This window comes from Lampetra planeri, chromosome 75 (assembly GCF_965212315.1).
Source record: "Lampetra planeri chromosome 75, kcLamPlan1.2.h2, whole genome shotgun sequence".
In the NCBI taxonomy this organism is placed as follows: domain Eukaryota; kingdom Metazoa; phylum Chordata; class Hyperoartia; order Petromyzontiformes; family Petromyzontidae; genus Lampetra; species Lampetra planeri.
The window spans coordinates 2,418,840-2,432,843 of NC_136180.1; the positions used below are offsets into that span (position 1 = coordinate 2,418,840).

Here is a 14,004-nt window from a genome sequence, read left to right on the forward strand (position 1 = left end):
GGTCGGCATGCGTGACAGGGCGTCCGCGTTGGTGTGGCGAACGCCCTTACGGTACGTGGTCTCAAAATCAAAATCCTGGAGAACCTCCAGCCATCGAGACAATTGTCCCGATGGTTGTTGGACTCGCAGGGCATACTGTAGCGCCGCATGGTCTGTACGGACGGTGAAACACTGTCCGTACAGATATGGCCGGTACTGCTGGATGAAGTAGACAAATGCCAGCAGTTCCCGACGCGTGACACAATATCGTTGCTCCGCTGGAGACAACACTCGGCTACCGTACGCGACCACCCGTTCCACGCCCTCGACCACCTGGGACAGCACGCCCCCAATACCTGTGTTGCTCGCGTCGGTATCGAGCACAAAGGGTTTCGAAAAATCGGGATAAACCAGGGGAGGGGCATTAACCAGAGCGTCCCGAAGTGAGCGGAACGCAGCCTCCTCCTCCTGTCCCCAATGGAAGCGGACCCCCTTTGACGTCAAAGCGTGCAAGGGCTTAGCAATGGTGGCAAAGTCCGCGACAAACCGTCGGTAGTATGACGCGAAACCAACAAAGCTCCTGACCTCTCCCACCGAGGTGGGAGTCGGCCAGGAGCTGACGCACTGCGTTTTGGCGGGATCGGTAGCAATACCCGAGCGTCCTACGATGTGCCCCAAATAACGTACCGATTCGCGCAACAAATGACACTTTTGAGGTTTTAATTTCAAATTAGCAGCCCGCATTTTGAGGAAAACGGCCCGCAACCTCCGGAGATGCTCGTCAAATGTTCTGCTAAAGACGATAACGTCGTCCAAATAGATTAAACACGAATCCCACTGCAATCCAGCCAAAACCAATTCCATCAATCGCTGGAAAGTCGCCGGCGCCGAGTGTAATCCCATCGGCAACCGGTTAAATTGGAAGAGACCATGTGGTGTACGGAATGCAGTTTTTGGCTTAGATTCATCGTCCAGAGGAAGCTGCCAGAATCCCGAAAGCAAATCCAATGTGGAGAAGAATCGCGCCCCCGCCAAGGCGTCGAGCGATTCATCAATACGGGGAAGCGGGTATGCGTCAGCAACGGAAATTTTGTTGAGGCGGCGAAAATCGACGCAAAACCGCAACGATCCATCCTGTTTCTTTACCAGAACGATCGGTGCTCCCCACGGGCTGGTAGAGGGGGAAATGATATCGGCGGCTAACATGTCATCAACAGCCGATTTGACATGGTCCTTCTCGGCGGGACTCAGCCGGAAGGGATTTTGGCGTATGGGCGCGCTGTCACCAGTATCAATATGGTGACGCAGCAAATGGGTGCAGCCCAAATCGAATTTGTTTTGACTAAACACATCGGCAAATTCGCGCAATAGTGTCCGAAGTTTTTGACGCTCTGCATCCGACAGGTCCGTCGAACCCGCACAAAGCGCCTCAAGCCACCCTTCATCGGTGTCCGAATGTGGAGTCGGCAGAGTGGCAGCGCGCACGTGATTTGCGACAGACTCCTCACAGGGCACCGGCGTTGCGTGAGCAAGCACGGTCCCTTGGGGAATTACCACGGCCTGCGACCCCACATTGAGGACCGCGATGAAGGGGTCCCCGTCCCCCCTTACGATGGTCTGAGCGGGAATCAAATGCGGCCCGCTAACCCCAGCCCTAGACGGCCCCAGCAGGATACCCTGGTCCCCAACACCCTTAGTGAATGGTCTACGAAGCTTTAGGGGCACCAACATTTGTGCCCCCGGCGGCACGCGAACCGTTTGAACTACAAACGCGGGTACCGTCGCGAACGCCGACCGATCCGTAGTAGGGGAGGGCAAAAACGCCATCCGCCGTCCCGACGGGAGCTCAATGCAACCCTGATCAATCATAATCCGAATCGGCATTTTGCCCAAGAAATCCGTCCCCAGCAGGCACGGAACCGCCAGCGAGGAGGAAACGAAAATAGGGCCGGACAATTTAATATCACCGATGGAAATTTGCGCGCGAATCTGACCCATGATACCCAATGAGCCCCCGTTAGCAGCGTAGAATGGGACATGAACCGGTAGCAAGGGACGACTTTGGACAGGGAGAATGTTGTATATTAGTTCCGAAATGATGGTCGCCGATGCTCCTGTATCGACAAGGATACGCACTTCGACCCCGTCAATATACCCTACTACGGCCGACGACCCCGACGGCGCAGCCAGAACGCGATGGGCCAACACGGACCACTGGGCGGGTTCGATTTGGGTCCCCATAGTGGTTCGTGTTGGCCCCACGGTGTGCAATGTTGGCCCCCCGTTCGTTGCGGTGTGTACATGTGTAACGGGTGTGTGCTTCGGCCAAACATGTGGGGTGCCGCGACTCGCCGGGTCATGTCGGTGGAGCTTGGGAGGAGGAGGAGGGCCGGCGTCCCGGCGAGGCGTCGTCCCGCGCTGTCGAGGGGAGCGGCACCCCGAGGCGACGTGGCCCCGGAGGCCGCAGTTATAGCAGCGCGGGAGCGCAGGTGGTGAAGACGTGCGGTCGGAGCGGGCCGACCCATCCCGGTCCGCCCATACTCCCATCCGCTGCTGCTGTCGGAAGTCAGCGGCGTAGACCTCCTCCGTCGGTGGGGTGATGGCAGCCACCGTATGCCCGGCCGCTGCCCTGCTGGCCTTCCTTCGCTGCGACAGGAGGTTGGCGTGGAGGAGCCGCGCCGCTTGGAGGGAACCCATCTCTGCGTCCTCCTGCGCGACGATAGCGACGTCCAGGTCGTCCGCCAGCAGAAGGATCTTCTCGGTGACCATGGCGTCGACGCCTTGGTCATCCATACGAGGGAAGGCCGTCTTTGCGAGCGCCAGAAGGCTCGTACGGTAGGCGAGGGGCGACTCCTTCGCACCCCGCTGGCGATCGTAGAATCGCTGCCTACACTCCGCCGAAGGTCCGTAGACCCCAGCCAGCAATTGCAGCGCCATCTGAAGAGTAGAGCGCTTGTCCCTCGGTGCGGACGTAAGAGCAGCGAGGGCATCGCCGTCAAGGAGCGCCGGTAGCGCGCAGAGGGCTTCGGCGTCTGACCACCCCGCCATCTCTTGATGCGCGAGGAAGCGCCGCTGGAATCCCCCCCAGTCGCCGTCCTCAGCCACAAACTCCTTCAGCGGGGGCAGCCTTTGGTGTAGCGCAGCGACCGCCGTGGAGGCCCGCACTTTGCTGTCGCCGCAACTCGGCTGAGCGTCAGCCCGAACGACAGATGTAATCGCCTGTCGCGCAGGTAGTGACGCTCCGTCCGAAGGTGGTGACGCGGCAGCCCCAGCGGAGCCGATGTCGGACCCCAGGCTGAGGTTGGCCACGCCCTCGGCAGCTGCAGCGGCGATGGCGGGACTTTCAAAAGTGCCGTCGGTAGAAATGGCGGGAAGGCGCAACGGCCGTCGGCCGTCCTCGCCCCGCGGTGGTCCAGCAGCCCCCAGCCGAGTGATGGTCTCGAGTGTGGCGGCAGCAGCGTACAGCAGCTCCGCCAATCTCGCGTGCGCCAGCCGAAGTCCGTTGGACAGCGACTCCCCTTCCTCCCGATGCCCCGGTAATGGTGCATTCGGTCCCGGCTGCTCGTTGCCCCCATCAGCCGTCTCTGGTACCGCACTTCCCGCGGTGTCCTCCGCCTCCTGCACCCCGGCCCGAGCTGTTCGGCGCGTGTCCATGTTCGTTGTTGTTTTTACTTCTGACGCCAGATGTAGTACCGTCGAATACAGATCGACACCCGGGGTTGAGGCACACTGACGTTTATTTACAATAAGCACAGGGGACACGTAATACTGGAGGGGGTAACGGCCCCCTCACCCGGATAGCTGGGAACACACGGCTATCTACCCTGACCTGCCTCTTAATCCTCCAATCTCTGGGCTAGGGGAGGCTGTCTGGCCCGACACTGGTGAGTCGGGCTACGGCACCCGGAGTCCCAGAGTCCTAGCTCTGATTCACGGGGCCCCGCCACTGGCTCGGTCCTGCGCGGCCCTTACGAGGGCGGCGTCTCAGGGGAGACCAGGGCTCTCACTAGGCAGTCTTCAATCTTCAAGAGTTACCAACACATTCTGCCCCGAGCCCTCCGGCTCATCCCCTTATATCTTGAACCCCTCCCCGCTGGGGTGGGCCCTGTGCGGACGTCGTTGCGAGCACCCTCCCGTGTGCTCACGAAGCCCCGCCCACTGTGCTAGTTTCTCATACGATCCCATACATATCACCTCTACACATATCTCCTCCGTAAGACCCCTACAATTGTGAAGTAATATATTTTGTTACATTTGTACCATTCTGGTAAAAAAATATACACGTTTATCAGCGTATTCTGTTACCGTTTATGTATAGTAAAATTTAGGCGACGTTACACATTTACTGTAATTCCAAATGTGCACTTTGACATTCTTCTTTGCACGGTTTCCAGTCTCTGTTCCTTATTCTTTGTCAGTTTTCCAAAATCACTCCAACCTCCTCTTGTCCACCACTAAGGTAGATGCAGCTTTGACTTTGTCTATTTTTACTGCAGTATTTTTCCAGAGGCTTTGCAAGAAGATCACCTGTTTTCTGAACAAGTATAAGAATTCTTCAATGCAATAAAAATGTAATCCAACAAATGGGAGCTGATCAAGGCACTACACTCCAAATTGACACCCCTGCCGTCCCAACTACAGCACCGATACTCACCAACAAGAATATGCGGGTATGTCCATCATTTGGTGTAGTTATTGAAGGGGGATCAGGAACAAACTGACATATTTTAATTCAAAGGTGAGTGGAATGGTGTGCAATTTGTCATTAACATGAAGGTGCGATGACCCTAATTAAGATGATCCATATAGGTGGTCCAACTATTCCATGAACATGTCTAACCTGCGTTTGTCCTAGGAAATATTTTGGTATAAAATATAACATCACGTTCCCATCCACACAATGAAATGACCTCACACGGTGCATGATGGGCAACTTCGTGAGATAACCTCACACATCATCACGCCATTGGGAGGCACACACACCTTGGTCACTAGGGCCAGGTGCAAGGGGAACCCTTTTGGCACCAGCTGCCTCTAAATCTATGGTGACTCTTTAATTAATTTCACCACTTTCCTTCAAGATGAGTACGTAACAGCAGCACAACTTTAGACTAAACTCTTGTTCATATTGAGTCACATTCATGAAAGTTTTGTGCCCCCACATTACAAAACGAAGAACATAGTTAATAGATTCAAGCTTTACACCTTTAGTTGGAAACTGTTAACAACATCAAGGGATTGCGTTTTAATTCATGTGTAGTGCTGAACTTGACACGACAGCTTCTTGCTTTTCTCTCTCACTTTATTTCGCTAATACCGATCAACATTCCTTCCGCTAACACCAATAAACATTCCTCCAGCGCGTTCTCCGCTCGCTCGCCGCGTTCCGCCGGCCTCGCTTGCTCCGCATCTCTCACTCTGTCGACTCTCCTCTCCACTCTCTCCGTCACAGTTCAGCCGCTCTTTATCGGCTTCTCCCTCACACTCAGCTCACACTCAGCCGTGTCTCTATCGGCTTCTCCGTCACACTCCAGCCGCTTCTGCTGGCTTCTCCACTGCTGCCTTATACTTCTCCGCTGCTACCTTATACCTCGCCACTGCTACCCTATACTTCTGGCTCCACTGCTTCAGCTCCAACATTCTTATTCTCCTCCCAGGCACGAACTCTCGTCTGCTTCAAAACCCCCTCTCTTTATCCCCAAGCCAATTAATCTCTAATTAATCAGGTGGCATCCCCCGCGACACCCCTTGCCCCCAGCCCTCGCTGGCAACCGCCACGTGTTCCAGACAACGCGGCGCCACTTGGCGACAATAATAACCTCCCGGCCAATCAGCGCCCTGTATCCTTAATTGCCCCCTACCACCTTTTACCTTCTCCAGACAGTGTGGTACCCCGTTTGACAATAACAACCTCTCAGCCAATCAGCGCCTTGTGTCCTTAATCGCCCCCTATCCGTCTCTGGCCTCCTCCTCACACCTAACACAATAACCTCGACCTCGTTTGCTCCCACTGTACTCTGCGCGCACGTACACCCACTCCTGTGTGTGGCGCGTATTTCAGGCACTACACATGTACAAGCATTAACCCAAGTCACACCTTTGCCAATAACACTGCCTTTTAACCAAAACGCACACAATGTAGCCTGGCAGTGGGTCTAAGCAGTGGGTCGGAAGAATTACCGATGCCTGGGACATCAGTCTGTTTTAAGCGACAAGCTTTGTGCTCGTGTTTGTGCAGTAAGTGAAATAAACCGAGCAATGGTTCGGCAGCGAGAGGCGAATGAACACGTGCTGGAGCTGGTTGGGGTGAAAGGACGTCCAAATGTCAAGCAGTTATGTATGGCGCTGTGGGATCTCAGGAGAACATACCCACACCTGGAGGACATCTTTGAGCAATTTAAATGGGAAGCAGGGGGAGGTGGTGCGGTAGTTAGCATATTTCATAAACCATGGTAGTGAACCCAATGCTTTATCTCTCTCCTTGTTTTGTCTTGAGCTGCCATTCTTTGTAACTCCCCACCTTGATCTTTCTTCTCAAGTTCTTGTAAAAGCCTTGCTCAACCCATGACATCTTAACTCCAATCTACTGCACCTTCAAGTGCAGTTTTGTGCTGGCACTGCCAGCGCCTGCAACCGGTATGAGCAGCAGGAGTGGAACAGGCAGTGGTAGCAGTAGCAGCAGCAATGCCAGTACTGTTAGCGCCATCACCGGCAGCGCCATCACCGGCAGCACCAGAAGAAGCGTGTGCCCGTGTGTGTGTGTGCAGAGCCTTTAATTGTCTGCGCATTTGAACCCGGATGAAGTCACTACAACGAAGTGTGCACTCTGTACTGTGCAATAGTCCGAGTGAACAAATGAATAAATAAATGCGTATCCACATATCTGTCCTATCTGTATGGGATAGAGTGTTGCTCCGGGTGCTTCAGTTTCCTCCCACGTGCATGAACACGCATTCATTCTCTGAAAACATCTATGTGCCGGTGTTTGTGAATTGTGCAGTATCGTGGGATGCAGTTGCAAAACTGATGCTGTATGAAACCTCAACATTATTAGTCCTTCCATGCATTTTGGGGTATTGCATTTGTGTCATAAGTATAACTTACTTCTGTGTCGTTCCGATCTTCTGATTATTCATGGTGGAAGTGACTATTAGGTCTGGTTCACAACTGCTTCTACAGCGATTTCGACTTAATGATTGTGTAGTGTCCAGCTCAGAGACACTCGGAGACGGCGTGGAGGCAACACGTTTATTACAACTTAACCAAATGCACACGAAAGGCTATAGCTGCCCCTTTGTCAGTCTACCCTCGGGAGGTAACTCCTCCGGGCTAATCCTCCCTATCAGTAGGAGTAGCTAGCCACGACCAGACCCTGGCTTGGGTCCGGGTCTCGTCTATCGGCAGGTCTTCTCCCGGCATCACGGCTTCTGGATTCTCCTCGTCGGCAGACTCCCCCTGTTCGGGGGTCCGGTTTATATTTCCGGCCTATGGAGCTCCGTACGCTTCTTTACACGCCTCCCTTCTCGGGATTTTTAGAGGGGAGATTCTCGTCTCAGCCCCAGGGCCCCCTACTCTTCAGAGGCTGGCACTGCACGCAGAACACTGCGCTCTTCCTGCACGTGGGTACGTGCGGGGACCATTGGGAAGGTTCTAAGGGGGGCGTGGCTAGAGGCGGAGCTTAGCTCCGCCAGGTGTGATATAAGGAGAGGCAGGGGGAGGACTCGGGGTCGGTGTGGAAGCCTGGGGTCCGGACTGCATCTCCGTCACCTCGTCACGCCAACCAGCTACGTGGCAACCTCGAGGGGCGAAGCCCTCTCGACTCCCTGCGCGCCGCCAGCCAACGGTGTGCGAGAGAGAGCGAGGGGAGCCGCGCGGGAACGGAGGACGAGTGAGTGCGCGCATTACGGCGAGAGAGACGGAGAGAGGGTGATCATCCAGAAAGGGGGTGCGGAGCCGAGCAGTGATCATTGATAACGAAAAGACGCGAGTCTCAACCGGTCGTGGAAGTCGTTCATTACACATGCATCACGCGCCATAACAAGGGAATTGTGTATGGTCGCGCTACCATGAGACAGCCGAGTGTTTTATTTTGATCACGTGATTCTGAGATCCAATCATTGACGTTTTCTAACTATTTGATACGCATTTGATGAGAACGCAATCTGTGCGAATATTTCCACTTTGAGGTGTGCCTATTCTGGTTTAGCCACGTGATCCTGAGATGCTATTATGATCATCCAGTACGGATTGAGGAGTACGTATATTTGCATGGGCACTGTTGGAATTCTGATGATGAGAGTTGTTGGATGTTTAAAGTTGCTTAAATGAAAAACAGATTTCCGAGTGCTTCTTTACTAAATTCGTCATTGTCGTAATGACGAACTGTATCCTGCGGTGAGATCTGAATCCCGAAAACCTGACATAATTTCACAACTAACTATTGAGGCGAGAATCATAAATTCTGAAGCGAAAATCATAAATGTTGAGCGAGTATCATGCATTTTGAAGCGAGAATCATCAATGTTTAAGCCAAAATCATAAATGTTAAAGCGAGAATCGTTGATCTTATCACGATCGGTGATGCATACCCCGAGACCACGAGAGAGCCAATAAACAATCGCACAACATAATAACGACACACACACACATAATCACACATACAAATCCTTAGACAACACATAATCACACATACAAACCCTTAGACAACACATAATCACACAACAACAACCGCCATTCGCAACCAAGTGGCGTTGACGTCACCAAGTGGCGGTGACTTCACCACGACGCTTGTGCCAGGCTATGTGCACGTTGAGGCCACGTGAAGTGTCGAACAACCGCTGGCAGGTCACGGGGCAGACCCAGCTTCCACGGGTCGACTGACTGAGATGACTGGCTGATGCACCACCTGTGCCCCCTCCTGTGCCAACTTGCTGTGCTTTAGCCACCCGGCGCTCCGCTCGTTGTTGTGAGCATCGCTCCTCCGACTGCCTCCAACTGCCCAGTAGCGTCCTTCACGAGCCTCCTCCACAGAGGCCGATCTTGACATCGATGGTACCAGTCATCGGCAAGTCCACTCAGGTACACATCCTCCTGTACCACATCACTCCATTTCTTCTCTAGCCCGTGCCACGCCCGTTTAGCCCCCTCGATCCGGTCGAACCAAAGCTGTTTAGGAATGCACAAACACTAACACATACATTAATCATATAACACATTTTAACACATTATTAATTACACCTAATGCCTATTTTTTGTTAATCACACTTAATTAACTACATTAACACATTTTACGTATTTTTTTTATTTTCTCATTTCATTTTTACCATCCCCATCACCCCCATCACCACCATCGCCATCACCACCACCATCACCACCACCATCACCACGATCCCCGCCACCATCACCACCATCCACATCACCTACCACCACCATGACTACGACCACCACCATCACAACCACCATCGCCATTACCCCCGTCACCACCACCATCACCACCATCTCCCAAGACCTCTGGCATACCAGACGAGGCAGATAACATCTTGGTATATCGAGGTGTCTCTGTAAAGGCTGCTGAATGACTGTCCATTTAAGTTCCGTAGATTACACTCTTTGTTGAATGTTCTTATTTCGTTACATTTAATCTCAAAATACAACAACAATTAAAGGCTCACCACCACCACGTATCTATCACCTAGGTGGGTGAGTGGGAGGGCGAGTGAGTGGGTGAGTGGGTGGGTGAGCGGGTGAATGGGTGTGTGAGTGGGTGGATGGGTGAGTGAATGAGTGGGGGAGTGAGTGGGTAAGTGAATGAGTGGGCAGGTGAGTTTGTGAATGAGTGGGTGGGTGAATGGGTGAGTGGTTGAGAGAGTGGGTGGAGGAGTGGATAGGTGAGTGGGTGAGATAATGAATGGGTGAGAGAGTGGGTGGGTGAGTGAGTGGGTGTGTGTATGAGTGGGTGGTTGAGTGAGTGGGTGGGTGCATGGGTGGGTATATGAGTGAGAGGGTGAGTGAGAGGGTGGGTGAGTGGGTGGGTGAGTTGGTGGGTAAGGGAGCGAACAGGTGAGTGGGTGAGCGAATAATGGTGTCACAGTTTGCATATCTTCATGGCCCCGTAGGCGTCTAGGACGATAAGGTTAGATTCGTGTACAGTGATGGACAAGAAGTATCCACCGGGAATTGGCTCAGTCCACGCCGCGCCATTCACAGCCCTGCGTGAAGAACAGAGACAACATAGACTCAGCACCGCACCATAGACTCAGCACTGCCAACCATCGTCAGCACTGCCACCCAAAGAATCAACACTGCCACCCGTATAGTTAACATTGCCACTCATATGCAACACTGCCACCCATAGACTCAGCACTGCCACCCATAGAGTCAGCACTGCCACCCATAGACTTAGCACCGCCACCCATAGACTCAACACTGCCACCCATAGACTCAGCACTGCCACCCCTAGAGTCAAAACTGTCACCCATAGACTCAGCACTGCCACACAGAGACTCAACATTGCCACCCATAGATTCAACACTGCCAGCCATAGTTAGCACTGCCACGCATGAGACTCCACTGCCACCTATGAGACTCAACACTGCTACCCATAGACTAAACACTGCTACCCATAGACTCAACCATACCAATAGACTCAACACTGCATCATAGACTCAGCACTGAGACCCATAAACTCAGCACTGCCACCCATAGACTCAGCATTGCCACCCACAGACTCAACGATGAGACCCACAGACTCAACAATGAGACCCACAGACTCAACAATGAGACCCATAGACTTAACATTGCCACCCACAGAATAAAAAATGAGACCCATAGAATAAACAACACAACTCCAACCTGTAGTAGAGTCGTGCATCGATTCCGAGGAGGTAGACTCCACCCGCGGAGTCCACCTCTATTTTCTTGGATAAAGCCGGAGGGTCTGGACCCCTCACCCACGTCGTGTTGGCGCAGTCAACGTTGGGCTTATGCCACATACGGAATGAGGAGTCGCAGGCCCAGCATTCGTTGGGCGAGCAGCCTACGGCGTAGACGCTGGCGATGATATTCAAGAGACTTTTCGAGGTCGTAATCCGGGACGGGTGCTCGCCAGGCGCGGGCGCCCTGTTGCAGATGACGCTGAAATAGCCGTCCCTTTCACCGGTGGCGTAGATGTAGCCCGGGGCTCCGCCCGTGAATGACTGTACGCCAACTGCACACATCCATTCATATATATACATTTCGTAAGAAAATGTAAGTATATATAGGGTGGTTCATGTTAAGAAAGTTTTTGCACGTACTTAAGTGTGGTAGAACATTACCACAGGAACGTAACCTGAGTGGATGAGTGAGTGTGTGAGTGAGTGGGTGATTGGGTGGGTGAGTGGGTGGGTGGTTGAGTGGATGAGTGAGTGAGTGTGTGATTGGGTGGGTGAATGGGTGGATGAGTGGTTGGGTGAGTGACTGAGTGGGTAAGTGACTGAGTAGGTGAGTAGGTGGGTGGGTTAGCGCGTTTGTGGGTGGGTGAGCGCTGCACCTCTTTCGCACATGGGCCGTGGTGGCGCCCCACCTCGTCGAGGTGAGGCTGGCGCTCAAAGAGCACTGCGAGTTCCTCGACTACCAGCTCGACCCAGCCAACTGCTTCGACATCGCGCGCTTCACCGACGCTCACGGCTGCCCCAAGCAATGCCTAGCGGCGTGGCGCTTCCAGCAGCAGCGCTTCGAAGAGGTCCGCTGCACCGAGGTGTTCCTCGAGCTGAGTCCAGCAGAGCTGCACGAGGTTCTGTGAAGCAACAACCTCGCATGCACCTCCAAGGGGTCGGAGTACTGGACGCTCGAGAGCTGGGTGAAGGCCGACCCCCGCCAGCGCCGGGCCCACCTGCCGGCTATCAAGCATTGCGTGTGGCTATGCCTGCTCATCGTCAAGTCGCTACCACGGCTGTACGAGGCATACCAACAAATGCAGGACGACCACGCAAGCAAACAGCTGCCCAGCGCCGCCACCGCCACCAATACCGCGGCAACGCTGCTTATTGGTAGCGGGCAAAACGGAGAGCGGTCAAGCAAAGAGGGCCGGAATCGCACTAGCACGCCTTCGGGTACTGAGGGCCTCTGGCCTCTCAAACACCACAGCCTCTCACACATCACAACCTCTCACACACCACAGCCTCTCACACACCACAGCCTCTCATACACCACATCCTCTCACACACCACAGCCTCTCACACACCACAGCCTCTCACACACCACAGCCTCTCACACACCACAACCTCTCACACACCACAACCTCTCACACACCACAACCTCTCACACACCACAACCTCTCACACACCACAACCTCTCACACACCACAGCTTCTCACACACCACATCCTCTCACACACCACAACCTCTCACACACCACAACCTCTCACACACCACAACCTCTCACACACCGCAACCTCTCACACACCGCAGCTTCTCACACACCACAACCTCTCACACACCACAGCCTCTGACACACCACAGCCTCTGACACACCACAGCCTCTCAAACACCACAACCTCTCACACACCACATCCTCTCACACACCACAGCCTCTGACACACCACATCCTCTCACACACCGCAGCCTCTCACACACCACAACCTCTCAAACACCACAACCTATCAAACACCACAACTTCTCACACACCGCAGCCTCTCACACACCGCAGCCTCTCACACACCGCAACCTCTCACACACCACATCCTCTCACACACCACATCCTCTCACACACCACAACCTCTCACACACCACAGCCTCTCACACACCACAACCTCTCACACACCACAACCTCTCACACACCGCAACCTCTCACACACCACAGCCTCTGACACACCACAGCCTCTGACACACCACAGCCTCTCAAACACCACAACCTCTCACACACCACAACCTCTCACACACCACAGCCTCTCACAGACCTCAGCCTCTGACACACCACAGCCTCTCCAACACCACAGCCTCTGACACACAGCCTCTCACACACCACAGCCTCTCACACACCACAGCCTCTCACACACCACAGCCTCTCACACACCGCAACCTCTAACACACCGCAGCGTCTCACACACCGCAACCTCTCACACACCACATCCTCTCACACACCACAGCCTCTCACAGACCTCAGCCTCTTACACACCTCAGCCTCTCACACACCACATCCTCTCACACACCACAGCCTCTCACAGACCTCAGCCTCTCACACATCTCAGCCTCTCACACACCACATCCTCTCACACACCACATCCCCTCACACACCGCAACCTCTCACACACCGCAGCCTCTCACACACCACATCCTCTCACACACCACAGCCTCTCACAGACCTCAGCCTCTCACACACCTCAGCCTCTCACACACCACATCATCTCACAGACCTCAGCCTCTCACACACCACAACCTCTCAAACACCACAACCTATCACAGACCTCAGCCTCTCACACACCACAGCCTCTCACACACCACATCCTCTCACACACCACATCCTCTCACAGACCTCAGCCTCTCACACACCTCAGCCTCTCACACACCACAACCTCTCACACACCTCAGCCTCTCACACACCACAACCTCTCACAGACCTCAGCCTCTCACACACCACAGCCTCTCAAAGACCTCAGCCTCTCACACACCACATCCTCTCACACACCTCAGCCTCTCACACACCACAACCTCTCACAGACCTCAGCCTCTCACACACCACAGCCTCTGACACACCACAGCATCTGACACACCGCAACCTCTCACACACCACAGCCTCTCACACACCGCATCCTCTCACACACCTCAGCCTCTCACACACCACAGCCTCTCACACACCACGACCTCTCACACCACAACCTCTCACACACCACAGCCTCTCACACACCACAATCTCTCACACACCACAGCCTCTCACACACCACAGCCTCTCACACACCACAACCTCTCACACACCACCTCTCACACACCTCAGCCTCTCACACACCACAACCTCTCACACACCACAGCCTCTCACACACCACAACCT

The 14,004-nt window shown here is 54.0% G+C and overlaps 1 long non-coding RNA gene across 1 annotated transcript; it reads left to right on the forward strand.

The window, feature by feature from the left end:
• Positions 1–7,719: 7,719 nt before the first annotated feature.
• On the forward strand, positions 7,720–9,659 carry LOC144737910 (uncharacterized). Its single transcript, XR_013589107.1, has 2 exons — positions 7,720–7,867; positions 8,921–9,659. It is a non-coding gene; the product is annotated as an uncharacterized LOC144737910 (long non-coding RNA).
• Positions 9,660–14,004: the final 4,345 nt, after the last annotated feature.